Source organism: Macrobrachium rosenbergii, chromosome 54 (assembly GCF_040412425.1).
Source record: "Macrobrachium rosenbergii isolate ZJJX-2024 chromosome 54, ASM4041242v1, whole genome shotgun sequence".
NCBI lineage: Eukaryota > Metazoa > Arthropoda > Malacostraca > Decapoda > Palaemonidae > Macrobrachium > Macrobrachium rosenbergii.
In genome coordinates, this window is record NC_089794.1 from 56,191,607 (window position 1) to 56,204,680 (window position 13,074).

Sequence of the window (13,074 nt, forward strand, 5' to 3'; positions counted from 1 at the left end):
AAACTTCAAATGCAAGAAAAACAAAACTCTGACAAAACGTCAAAAGCGAGAAAGCGAGAAACGAACAAAAGACCTCGACAAAAACGTTCATTGCAAGTAAAACCCAGAAAAATCCTCAGCAAAACGTCAATGCGAGAAAAAACAAGAGTAAGGGAACAAAAACAAAACCGACAAACCGTCAATTGCAAGAAACCCAGAGAGGAAGGAAAGAAAAAACTTCTAATGAACGTCAAGTGCAAGAGAAACTAAGAGAAACGGAACAAATAAAACCTCGAAAAAACTCAAAATGCAAGAAAACCTACGGGAACGAAAGCAAAATCTTCGGCAAGACGTAAATTGCAAGAAAACCCTAGCTTAGAGGGACGGAAGGAACAAGGAAAAAACTTCGACAAAACGTCAAGTGCAAGCGAAATACCTCAGGAACGTAACAAAAAACATCGACAAAACTTGAAATGCAAGAAAAACTAAGACAAACGAAAGAAAAAAACTGGGCTCTTCATGTATTCCTGTTCACTATTTCATTACACTGATGCCTCTTGCGGCCTCCCCCTTCCCCAGGCTGGCACGTGGTCACCCACCGTCCCTTACCCCCCTCCCCCTACCAACGCCCGCCAGTATACCCACCCACCCATCCATCCCCCTCAACACAACTGCCCTACTCTGCGTCCGCATGAGACTGCTGTCACTTACCCTAGCAACCACTCAAACCCCCATAGCAACCGAACAGGTTCAGTGCTGGCTCGTCGCGTCGCGCTGTTGGGTGGGGGAGTCCAGGGGGTCACCCCTACTACCTCCCTTCCCTCACTCTCGGCCGTCGGGAGCACGGGGGTCTAGCATGGGGAGGGAGAGCGAGAGGGTGAGAGACAGTAACCCACCCGACCCCCTTTCTCCATTTTGACATCGAGCGTTGCGTGTGTGAATATTTTGAATCACAACAGGTGAATTTCAAACCGTCGAGAATTTCAAAATTCTCGGGAACTTCAATTTCTCCGAATTTCACCAAACCGTCGAAAACTTCAAAATGCTCGAGAACTTCTATTTCTCGGGATTTTCAAAATTCTAGGGAATTTTACACTCATTCAGAGTATATATATATATAACGTATAAGGAATTTCAATTTCACGTAGAGTTGAATTTAATAACTAGATAATATTGGTGTAAATGCATAAAAATACATAATTGAGAGAGAGAGAGAGAGAGAGAGAGAGTCCTCCTCCCTGAAAACAAAGGACGTTACGTAAAAAAAAAAAAAAAAAAAAAAGGCGTTTAACTCGAAAGCTGAAGCGAAGAAGGCGCAATGCATTTCTGCCCCGTGCAGATTCTTGCATTTTATTCGCGTCTTTTTCTGTTCATTTCTTTCCGATGGACGCTGTCATGTTCTTTGGGAACTTCCTGAATTCCGAACCAACGGCTCCTCCCTTTGGTGGCCTTGTTTATTATGGAGGGAGGTTTATGTTCAGAATAATAATAATTAGTTTTTTTCGTAAGCTAGATAATCAAGCCGTGTGTGGTGGGAGGGGGTGAAGGAAGGTGTGGGGTGGGAGGCCACTATTTCAAAAACAGCTGCTCCCAATGCGTTACAGGCTTTCGGCTTTCACTTCGCCTTCCGCTGTAGTTTAAGAACCGTGACAAAAGGCAATTGTAATTTAGTGTAGTTAGTAATTCTTAAATTCATGAAAGGAACTTTATATATTCCCTATATATTACTTGCACTTGCAACGAGTGCAAGAATCTCTGCCTCACTTTACTTGAAGTCGGGATTATGCACGAACGCTGTATGTGCGCACATTTGTTAGGGCAGTGGGCGGAACCCCCCCCCCCCACCTTCCTCATGACAACTTGGAACTGCGTGCAGCGTCCTATATCAGTTTCCTCATTACGTCCCACTACCGTAAGGTTGAAAATTACATTTTTTTTTGTATGTGTCTCTAGTACCGGTAGCGAAATGGTTACAACTTTCCGAGCTCGCCTACAAACACAGCAGCAACAGGTTACCGTGGTGAGTTAGGTGGGGAGGTGAGGGAGGAAGGGGATCCTTGCCATTAGACGGCCTACCCACCACTGGGTCGGCTGAAATGCTTCAGGAATGGATGCAAAGACCCAGATTTAAAATGTCCAATTATGAGATTCCTTTAAACAATATTTGACGGATAAATACGTAACAAAAAAAATGAAAAATACCCAACCCAGGCCACCTTCATCACGCCCCGTCACTGCATTATAATGTCTGGGTCCAAAACGAACGAGCAGTAAAATCCACGTAACTAAACTAGCTGACAAAAGCGTCAGAGTAAATGAAGCAGAGAGGGAGCGAGCGTGGATTGCTTGATTTACCGATTTCAGGCATACATGCCAAGAAGCACTGGGGCACCTAAGGCCATTTATTTATTCAGCGCTGAAACGGAAACTGAGTGAAAAGGAAGGAAGGTATGAAAGGCGTAACGGGAGGAAAACCTCAAAGCAGTTGAAGAAGCACTGTGAATAACTCGTTAGCAGAGGTTTGGGGAAGGGAAGGGAAGTTGGAAGGAAGGGAATATGAACGGAGGTACAGTCAAAGGAATGAAAAGAGGTTGCAGCTAGAGGCCGAAAGGGCGCTGCAAAGAACCTCTCAAGTAACGCCTACATTGCACCGCATGAGGTGCACTGGCGGCACTATCCCCCTACGGAGGAGGGACAGGCCCCGAGTAAATAAAAGTTTAACCAAAAAATCAAGCAGGGCTGCTCTTGGAAAGCAAAAGTGGGAGGAGGGAGTTACAACGGATTCAAACTGGAAGTGGCAACTGTCAACCTTACAAGCTCTGGACATAACGCGGACAATTCTCTGATATAAACCACGGGAGGTTAGGGATCTACTTTCTCCATATTTAGACGCCTTGTGCAATATTTAGTCATTGGTATGATATTATAGGTTCACAATGTACTGTAATGTGTCTCCCACGAGAAGGGAGGTGGCGGCCGCCATTACACACCCTAGCAACAGCTCACCCTCGCTTACAGCCCGCCACTGTGGCGCCGACACTGTTGGGTGGGAGGAACAAGGGGGCCACCCCACCTTCCCTCCCACCCGTTGGCTGGTGGGAGCCCGAGAGGGGGGGTGGCAGGCGCCGGGAGGGGAGGGAGAGCAGGACGTCGGCCCCGGATCTGCTGCCGCCGCTCTCTGTATGAGCGCCGAGTATTAAACACACATCATATATAAATTATATCATTAACAACGTCTCATACTGGGAGAGAGAGGAATATTCATATTCCCTTCAGAGTTAATCCTCACTACAACTATCTACTTTTTCTAAGAACTTGCCTTTGAAATCATCAAATTAGGGTTCATGATTTTGACCTTAAATTAGGGGTATTATTGTTGCGTAAAATACTGACACATCTTTACAAAGAATTCAAAAAGAAAAAGTCCCTACCAGTCTATGAGAGGTTTCCGGTCTGTCTTTGGCCGTCGCTGAAAGCGTGAAGAAGAAGTCTGACCTTTGTGTATCAAAATGTATAACCCCACAAGATTTCCCCGCTTTACTTTTTACCTACCGACTGCCGCATACACACGCATGCCTACATACATACATACGATTGCATTATACATACATACATACGATCGCATTATACATATACATACATACATACAGCACAGTCACGTTCTCTGTCATGAGCATTTCCATGTAATTTGAATCCATCAGAAGTTTCGTCAAATGAAGAGGGTGCAGTACTTGAATTTTAGAACGGAACATTCAAATTTGAAAGTCCATAATCCTTTCCCTCTCCCTCCTACAGTCACAGTAATTTGAGCAAGAACAGAATGTAGGCATTTGTAGAAAAGTTATGGGCAAAGGAAATATAAAAAAAAAAAGCCAACGTTAGGACAGTGGTTGTGGGGGGGGAGAGTCATGCACACGTGCGCGTCCCGGCCCCCGATGCACCACGATAAGGAACAAATCAAAAACGCCCTCCCCTACAAAGGCCCCTTTCCAAAATACATTTGAGGCTGCAAGGAAATATTTAATATAATGCCTGCTTAAGCCGATTCTATCGGTCTGGGCCTGTGCGTACTTATGACAGTCCCACCATGAGAATTACGTCTTGTACGAAGCTGATGGTGAAATAACCCATACAATAACGCCTGTTGCTGAGAGGGAGTGAGAGAACTTCACAATTTCAGATTCGAATTTCGAAGGGGCCAAGAACCAACCGGACCGGCCTACCAAAGTAGAGTCCCCGCCTTTATTTCCGGGTGCATAAGGGCGTTAGTGACAGGCTTCCGTGTAAACTTCAGTGGGAGCTTGACGACACCGACTCCGCTGCCGGTCTGCGAGAGCGGGAGGGGGAGGGTGGGAGGCAGAGACCCACCCGCCCAAGACTCCATTTTGACATTCGCGCGCCGCCTTTACGCATTTTTGAATGATAACCGCTGAATGCTTTCTTCCTGTGAAATCCCTCACCAATATTCCGTTTCAATGATTTCAATGTTCTGGGGTTTACGGAGAGAGAGAGAAAGAAACTCCGTTTCAACCTGAAACACGAAAGCTCGTAATATCAAGGGCGTTTACCTCCCGATTTCCCATAACATTTCCGAGCGTACAGTATGTGCATTTCGACGTCTCCAGATTTATAGCATTTTATTGCTCAGCCTTCAACTTCAAAGTACATTTAACAGCCTACTGGCTCTGGACACAAAGGCGATATTTAGGGAGGTGGCGGGCACCATTTTATACACTAGCAACACACCCTCCCTTATCGCCCGGGCCTGTTGCACCGACACACCATTGGGTGGGAACAAGGGCGTACCCCCACCCCCAACGTTCCTTCCCTCTCAGGGGCCGCTGGTTGACAGGGAGTCTCGCATGTGATGGGGGTTATGGGCAGCGGGAGCTGGACATCGCCTGCCCTGCTGGCGTTTTGTATGAAACAACGATCATGCCGCATTCATACACATACATACATACATATACAGACATTACTCGTACATCGGGATCGAAGCCCGGTCTCTTAAAATTATATATGGTGTGCAGTGTAATGAGCTTTGTTTGGCATAGACGAAGGAGCTGCGGTGACGGATTCAGGCCCTGTGGGGCTTTTCTGCAGGTTGCGGAATCGGGTCAACAATCGTTCCGGATTCCTTTCGCTTACCCATGATGTACGCAAACGAAAACGAGAGAGAGAGAGAGAGAGAGAGAATCCTCCCTGAAAACAGAGAACATCAAGAAAAATCCAGAAAAAGAACGCAGAAAAAGGCGATGAACTCGTAAACTGAAGCGAAGGCGCAATGCATTACTGCCCTGTGACGATTCTTCCTGTATTATACTCACGTTTTTCTATTTTTTTTTTCCTGAACGCTGTCATATTCTTTCGGAACTTCCCGAATTCCAAATCTACGGCTCCTTTGGTGGGCTTGTTTATTAAGGAGGGGGTATAATGTTCTGAAGAATTCAATAGTAAGAAGGGACTAGATTATTCCGTAGGTGGCCACAGACGTGTGTGTGGAGGGATGGAAAGGAAGGGGTGGGAGGGGTGGGGGCGAAGCAACCATTTAGATTTCACGTCAGGTACTTAACGCACTTTACGGTTTCATTCTCCCAATGCGAAGAGGCTTTCACTTCGGCTTCCCCTTTAGTTTACGAACAGTGACAAAAGGCAATAATTCATTTAGTGTAGTCATTCGTTCGTAATTCATGAAAGGAACTTTGTATATATGCTCTGCATTATTTGCACTTGCAATGCGTGCAAGGATCTCTGCTTTCAGTTGAAGCCTTACAGTATTGTCGAACGCTGTAATGTAAGTGCGCAGCATTCCCTTCCACCCACGTGCACCACTGGGCAGTGTGCGGGCCCCCCCAACTCTAGTAACAACGTGGAAGGGGGTGCAACATTTGTTTTAGTTTCCTCCTTACGTACCCCTACCATGGGTTACTAATTTACCAATTGGTTTGTTCCTGAGTCCTTGGCTGCCGGTGGCGAAACGGTTAACATTTCCAGAGCTCGCCTAGAAGCAGGACAATTTCTAAGCCCCAAATACAAGTTGCCGTGGTAGCGAGAGAGAGGGGTGTAGGGGGGGGAGGAAGGAGGGGATCCCCTCAAAGCAGGAGCACTGTGAATAACACGTTAGGAGGGTTGAGGAAAGTAAGGTGGAAGAAAGAGAATATGAACGGAGGTACAGTAAAGGGAATGCAAGAGGTTGCACCTGGGGGCTGAAGGAACGCTGCAAGAATTACCTAGAAGCAATGCCTAAACTTTGCACCGCAAGGGGTGCACTAACGCCAGTACCCCCCACGGGGAAGAGATAAGCCTGGGGTGGAAAAATTTGGCGCCAAAAGTCAAGCAGGAAACTGCCCTGGAAAACAAGAGTGGGGGGGAGGGAGGGAGTTACAACGGGCATCGTATTCAAACTGGGAGCACGGGGGACTTGCAGGTTATGGGTGGGTGGGGAGGGAGGGGAGAGTGACCTCGGGCATCGTATTCAAACTGGGAGCACGGGGGACTTACAGGTTATGGGCGGGGGGTGGGGTGGGGGGGGTTTATGGGCAGCGAGAGCTGGACACCGCCTGCTCTGCAGGGGGGTGGGAGGCAGCAGCCAACCCAGCCCCCTACCCGGTTTTGGCCTTCGCGTGTCAATGTTCCGAGTGAAGCTTTGGGAATGAATTTGTATATATTACTAGATGAATAAAGTGCTGAAGAAAAGCCCGCACTCACTGTAGTGAATACTAACACTATCCTTAAGGGAAAGGCGTTACCAACTCATTACAGCACAAACACTGCTGTTGAACAGCACCATGGTCCCAGTCCCCTGCCTCGAGGGAGGAAGGGGACATACAAATTGCAGCCCCTATCTCTGTAAGCCTCTGCCGAACCTCATCACACCATAAAATTTATTAAAAACACAATACAACAAGCACTAATCGGTACACTACTTGACATATGGGTCTGCCCGTTCTTTTTTCCATCCCCTTATACCTTACTGCCTCCCCCTTCTAGCCCCGTCCAACCCTTTATGCACTGCATTTTAAACAAGCCGCCGATGTTGGAGTTACTGCGGTGGGCGCCTCTCTCTCTCTCTCTCTCTCTCTCTCTCTCTCTCTCTCTCTCTCTCTCTCTCTCCGTCTATGGTCCTAGTCACAGTGTTCTTAGTCACAGTGTTCTCGTCAAGTTTAGCACGAACAAATGCTCATTTGTAGAAAACAAATCAGCTCATTGGTTTGGTTAAACTACGGTATTCTTAAAAAAAAAAAAAAGCTATCGTTAGGGATAGTGTGGGGGGAGGACGTTCGGGGGTTGTTGAGGTCGTGAACGCGTGCCTTAGAGAGAAGTACACAATTTGGGATTCGAATTTCGAATGGTGAAGCCCCAACCGCGAATTATTCACCTTTCCTACAAACGTCCAACGTAGGCGATAATATAGTTGCATAACACCTAGGGCTATCAATTAGGGTTCCCGCCTTTATTACCGGGTGCATAAGGGCGGTAGTGAGACTTTCTTTTGAACTCGTTAGCCGTTATGACTGCTCCTTTCCACCCACTGTACCCAAGCGGTTTTACTCCCATTTCTTGGCGCCTCATTATTATTATTCTTATATATTACGGTTCATTTCCAATTCCTTCCTTGACCTTTCATTATCATTATATCGTTGTTCCGCGGGGGAGTTGAGTTCATGCGGGAGGGCGGGGCGCCAACAATCTTCTCCACCAATTCCTCCCTCCACCCACACCAACAACAGCCTAGAGCAGTGTTTCTCAACGTGGGCCATATGGCCCCCTTGGGGGCCATGAGATTTTTTCAGGGGCCACAAGGCAAAATTTGAAAAATGGGGGGCCATGGGGGGCCACAGAAAATTTAGGACCCACAAAATATATAAATGTGTAATATTTTGAAATAAATCATTAATATGCTTGAGTTTAGTTTGAACATCATTCAATTCAATATACCAGGTAATTTTTGCAGACAGTGAAATATTCAATAATCTTCCTCTCTCTCTCTCTCTCTCTCTAGCTGGCAGAGTGGTAAAAGGCTGAACTATGACCCTTGACAAAAACCATTAACTCTCTCTCTCTCTCTCTTTTTCTCTCTCTCTTTCTCTCTCTCTCTCTCTCTCCTCTCTCCCAGCAGGCAGGTGGTAAAAGATGAACTATCAAAGATTATGCTGACTAGTAAACTTCCAGACGGCTTAATATTAAGATGTTTATAAACAATTTTAACAGCAACGGTATATGGGTTATAATATAACCGTTATATTGTTTCTTCTTCAATAATAGATCCGTCTTTCAGTTTAACATAGACTTGCGAGGAAGAGACTTGATTTAAGTTCTACCAAAGAGGTTTGTGAAAGATAACTTTATATCCACATACGTATGTACATACAAACATACATTTATACTTACATACAGTGTACAAACATACATTTATACTTCCATACACAGTCTCTTTCCATGTACCTCAGTACACACATACTGCTGTCATGATTTTATTTATCTATTCACTTTATTTATTTATTGAGGAGGTAGAGTATCTTTTGCCAGCTATGCTTTTGCTTTTTTATTTGCTTGTTTGAATATGTGGAGGGCAATGATTTCCCCAGACAATAATAGCAGTACTAGTTTTAATGAGTTTTGTTTGTTTTTATTTTAGATAAAGCATTAGTCCAGCTAGAAAAATGCAGACAGTATTCTGTCAGATATCTTGCTTTTAGTTCATTGTTGAATCTCCACAAATACTACAATGCCTATGTGCCTGCTGTATGACCTCACTCTCAAATGAAGTATGCGTCCAACAAACTGAAAAAGCATCTGGAAGTTGCACATAAAGACAAGAAAAGACAAGCCACTAGATTTCATAAGAAATTACGTGATGAGTTCCAAGGAAGGATGACAGTAGATCAACCTGTTTACCCAAAAAGTGGCAAAAAAGTAGACAGAGAGGATGTTGGCTTCTTACAAGATAGCAAATTTGATTGCAAAAGCAGGTAAGCCTCATACTATCGGTGAATCTCTGATCATGCCGGCAGTGGCTGTAGTGCTTTCAACAGTCATGAATCAGAGTCCACAAGAGGTAACTAGTGTTATTCCTCTGAGCAACTCCTCGAATATCACGTATTGATGGATGGCGGCTGATGTTGAGCAATTAATCTCAGAGCTGCAGGTGAATGATTTCTCGCTTCAACTCGACGAATCAGCACCTGATAATTCTGCTCTTTTGATGGCATTTGTGAGGTTTCTTGGTATGGGTAAATATGTCAAAAGTAACTTTTCATATTAGAGGTAACGACTGACACTAAAGGAGAATCCATCTTCAAAAAACTTGAGGTCTATTTTGAGGAGAACAACATTCCACTCAAGAACATTGTGGCTTGTGCAACAGATGGCGCTGCTGCTATGATAGGAAGGTATCGGGGATTCAGTGCTTACTTAAAAAAAGCTGTTCCTAGGCGTATTAAGGTGATGGACGGAAGGCGGGTGTGTGTGTGGGGGTAAGAACTCAGAGTTGGCATGGAGGGGCCACAACAACTTGCACTGGATTGAAGGGGGCCACCACCAGAAAAAGGTTGAGAAACAGTGGCCTAGAGGCACTCGACTAGAACAGCGCTCGATTGATTTGGTTTCCTTTATTAAATTATATTATATTCATCATTATAGCATTACGCGTCTATGGCAGTAATGACTGCACTCACCTACTCACCTTACCTCATTACTGTATGTATGTATGTATGTATGTATGTATGTATGTATGTATGTATGTGTGTGTGTATGTGTCACTTTTGAGCAGGTACATATGCAATTCTAATAGCCACAGTGCCCTCTCTCTTCACTTCTCGAAGTGTTTCGCGCTTTCCTTTTTACGTATGGCTATAACAAGGAGACGCCGTAGAGGCAACCACTAGACGAAAAAAAAAAGGCGATAGATAGGAACCGTGTCATCAAGCGCCCCAACCTTGCCATAACTTTTCCGCTGCTTCGTTTTCAGTGCATTCCTACAGCCCGCTTCCTCTTCTCCTCCCCAACGGCTTCATGCCAAGGAACTGGGAGTTTGGTTTTAAAGTCTACGCAGATTTATCCTCCCTTTCTTAAAATGCAACAAAATATGAAGTCAGTTCCTTTCAGTTTAAATTCACCAGCCGTTATCCGTCGGCCACGAAGAAGCGAGCTGTACCAGAGTTCTTTTCCCGCCAGAATTCTGGCGCCACTTTTCCCCACCCCCTGCATGTACTCTTTAATGGATATATACAGTATATATATATATATATATATATATATATATATATATATATATATATATATATATATATATATATATATATATATATATATATATATATATATATATATATATATATATAGTTGACTGCATAACGGCACTGAATAAAACTGCTTTAAAATGTAGGTTTCATGAAATAAAGGGCCTCGATGTAGAACAATACAGTAGCTGGCAACAAAGCTCGCTCAGTTAGCTTCCCCATTGGCCGGAGGGGACTGCAGAAAGAGCCTATAATAGACCAGACCCCTTCCCTTCTCGCTCTGCTCCTCACCTTTAGCTACATGTACACCACTTGCATTTCCATATACTAAATTATGATACACGTACATACATACATACATACAAGTTTGTGTCGAATCCACAGGTCACTGTCCCAGATACGTGATATATAATTGTAATAGTCGCAATGGCCCCTTGACTTATCGAATTCTTCACGCCTACCACACACACACACACACACACACCACTGTCTTGTATACTGTTTAAGCTGCGTTTGCAATGCCTTCGCATTTGTGTCAAATGTAAACAATTATGTTCTCGTTGCTGTGTTACAGCCTAAGGGATGGCGTTATATCATGCAGTCACACGTACGTACATACAGACACGACCGTATTCTCCCGCCATAAACATTCCCGTCACTATTGGAATCCTTCGAAGTTTCGAGAGAGGAGTTGGTGGGGGAAGCCGCGCAGGGAAAAGTCACTTATGGGCGAGGATTATAACGGCCAAAATGTCAACTATATAGCTAAGGATATGAAGGCGAAAATTCTATTACATAGACGTTATCAGCAGTTAGGGACTTTTTTCTTATTCATTTTCACGAATTTTCCTACATTTACGCATCAATAATACCACGTCTCTCTCTCTCTCTCTCTCTCGATAACGGAACACTCCCTTCGCTATCGGAAATCGCCACCCGGCATTCTCTCTCTCTCTCTCTCTCTCTCTCTCTCTCTCAAAAGGGGAAGTCTGCAAGCCAGTATTGACCAAGTTACGTATCCTTTTGGGGAAACAAAGGCGATAACGTATAAAAAAAAAAGTTACCAAAAAAACACTGGTTGTAGTAAGGGAAAGGGATTTACGCCAAGGTTACAGTGTGCAGACCCATACTAATGGCAGACCACCCACCCCCTCTCTCTCTCCCTCCGTCCGTCTGGGCCTAGTCACAGTATTCCCGATAAATTGCAAAGAACAAATGGGGCATTTGCTTAGAAAACCAAATAAACCCGTTGGGCTGCTTAAACTGCGGTATTATCTAAAAAGAAAAAAAAAACAGCTTTCGTTAGGGATAGTGTGGGAGGGGATCGGGGATTGAGTAGGGGAGGTCAGGAACACGTGCCCCACCATGCCAAGACAGAAAGGGAGTTTGATTAAAAAAAAAAAAAAAAAGTCTACGCCGTTATCACCTTCCCTTGAAATACCTTTTTCATTATTTTTATCGGGGAAGAGATAACGCTGGGGAAAGGGTGGGCGTGAGGGAGACAGGGAGGTTTCCTTAACACCAAAAAGGTTTCGCCTGCTGTTCTCCAAGGCTGGGGTCGAGAGCGCCATTTCCCTACCCATCCGCCACTGCACGCAGACATTCCTTATACACACAGTTGAATGCTGGCTCACTTTTGCTGTCTAGTGAAGTCTAGAGTCCACCCCTACCTGTCCCCCTCCCTGACCGTAGGCAGCAAGGGGTGGTGTATGGGAGGCCATGGGGTAGCAACAGTGGGTGTTTGAAGACGCCAACTTGCCGGTCTGCGAGAGCGGGAGGGGGTGGGAGGGAGAGGCCCACCCGTCCAGGCTGCACTTTGAGATTGGCGCGCCGCGTGTAAATATTTTGGAATCATAAACGCTAAATGCTTTTTTCCTGTGAAATCCTTCGATACTCCTTTTCATTAATTTCAATGTTCTGGGGTTTATGGGAAGGAAGGGAGGGAAGGGGGAAGTTAGGGAGAGACAGAGACCCGTATACTGTCCAAGGAGGAGGGCATGCATGACAGAATGTTCGTGCACGAGAATTTGGTCCCTCACTTCAACTTTTCAAAAGTAATTATTATTACCGAGAAATCCCAGCGTAGGTGTAACAGAGAGATGTAGTAATTTGCACCTTGAAGCGTCAAGGAGTGTACGCAACAATTATATTTCTGGTTATATATTACAGCCTAAGGGATGTAGCGTTATGTCACCTGTACGTAAATACACACACACACATCGTTCATCTGTCTGTACTTCTTTTAATTTTCAAGGTTACTGTATTTACGCACCAAAAACTCTCTCTCTCTCTCTCTCTTATAGCTACGGAAACGTATACCCACTTTGTGTATACATATATAACATTCATGGGGTCTAAGCGATGTCAGGCAGGGCAGCCGATCGAGACCACAGGTCTACCCCAAAGCCAAATCAAAAAGTCCTTCAAAAGAAGGCATCGTGCTTACCCCATACAAAAATGGGAATAAAAACGTTAAAAGAAAAAGAAAAGAAAGAAGAAAGGAGGTGTTGAATGTATACAGGTGCCGGGCTAATTTACGTCCCCACCCTGATGGTGGGGGCACACCAAGATACAGTATTATTATTCTTCGATACTGCGCGGCTCCAACGTTTTCATGTATGAGAGGGAGAAAAAAAGCCGACAGCCTGAAACACGAAAGCTCGTAAAATCAAGGCCGTTTACTTCCCGATTTCCCATAACATTTCCGAGCGTACAGTATGTGCATTTCGACGTCTCCAGATTTATAGCATTTTATTGCTTCGTCTTCAACTCCACAGTACATTTAACAGCCTACTACCTTTGGACATAAAGGCGAGAATTCTCTGATACAGACGACACGACAAGTTTCTCCGTG

At 44.9% G+C, this 13,074-nt stretch overlaps 1 long non-coding RNA gene across 1 annotated transcript; it reads right to left on the minus strand.

Moving 5' to 3' along the window:
* Nucleotides 1-5,217: 5,217 nt before the first annotated feature.
* On the minus strand, nt 5,218-9,650 carry LOC136835082 (uncharacterized). Its single transcript, XR_010851974.1, has 2 exons — nt 9,546-9,650; nt 5,218-7,710 (listed from the first exon to the last, which is right to left on the minus strand). It is a non-coding gene; the product is annotated as an uncharacterized lncRNA (long non-coding RNA).
* Nucleotides 9,651-13,074: the final 3,424 nt, after the last annotated feature.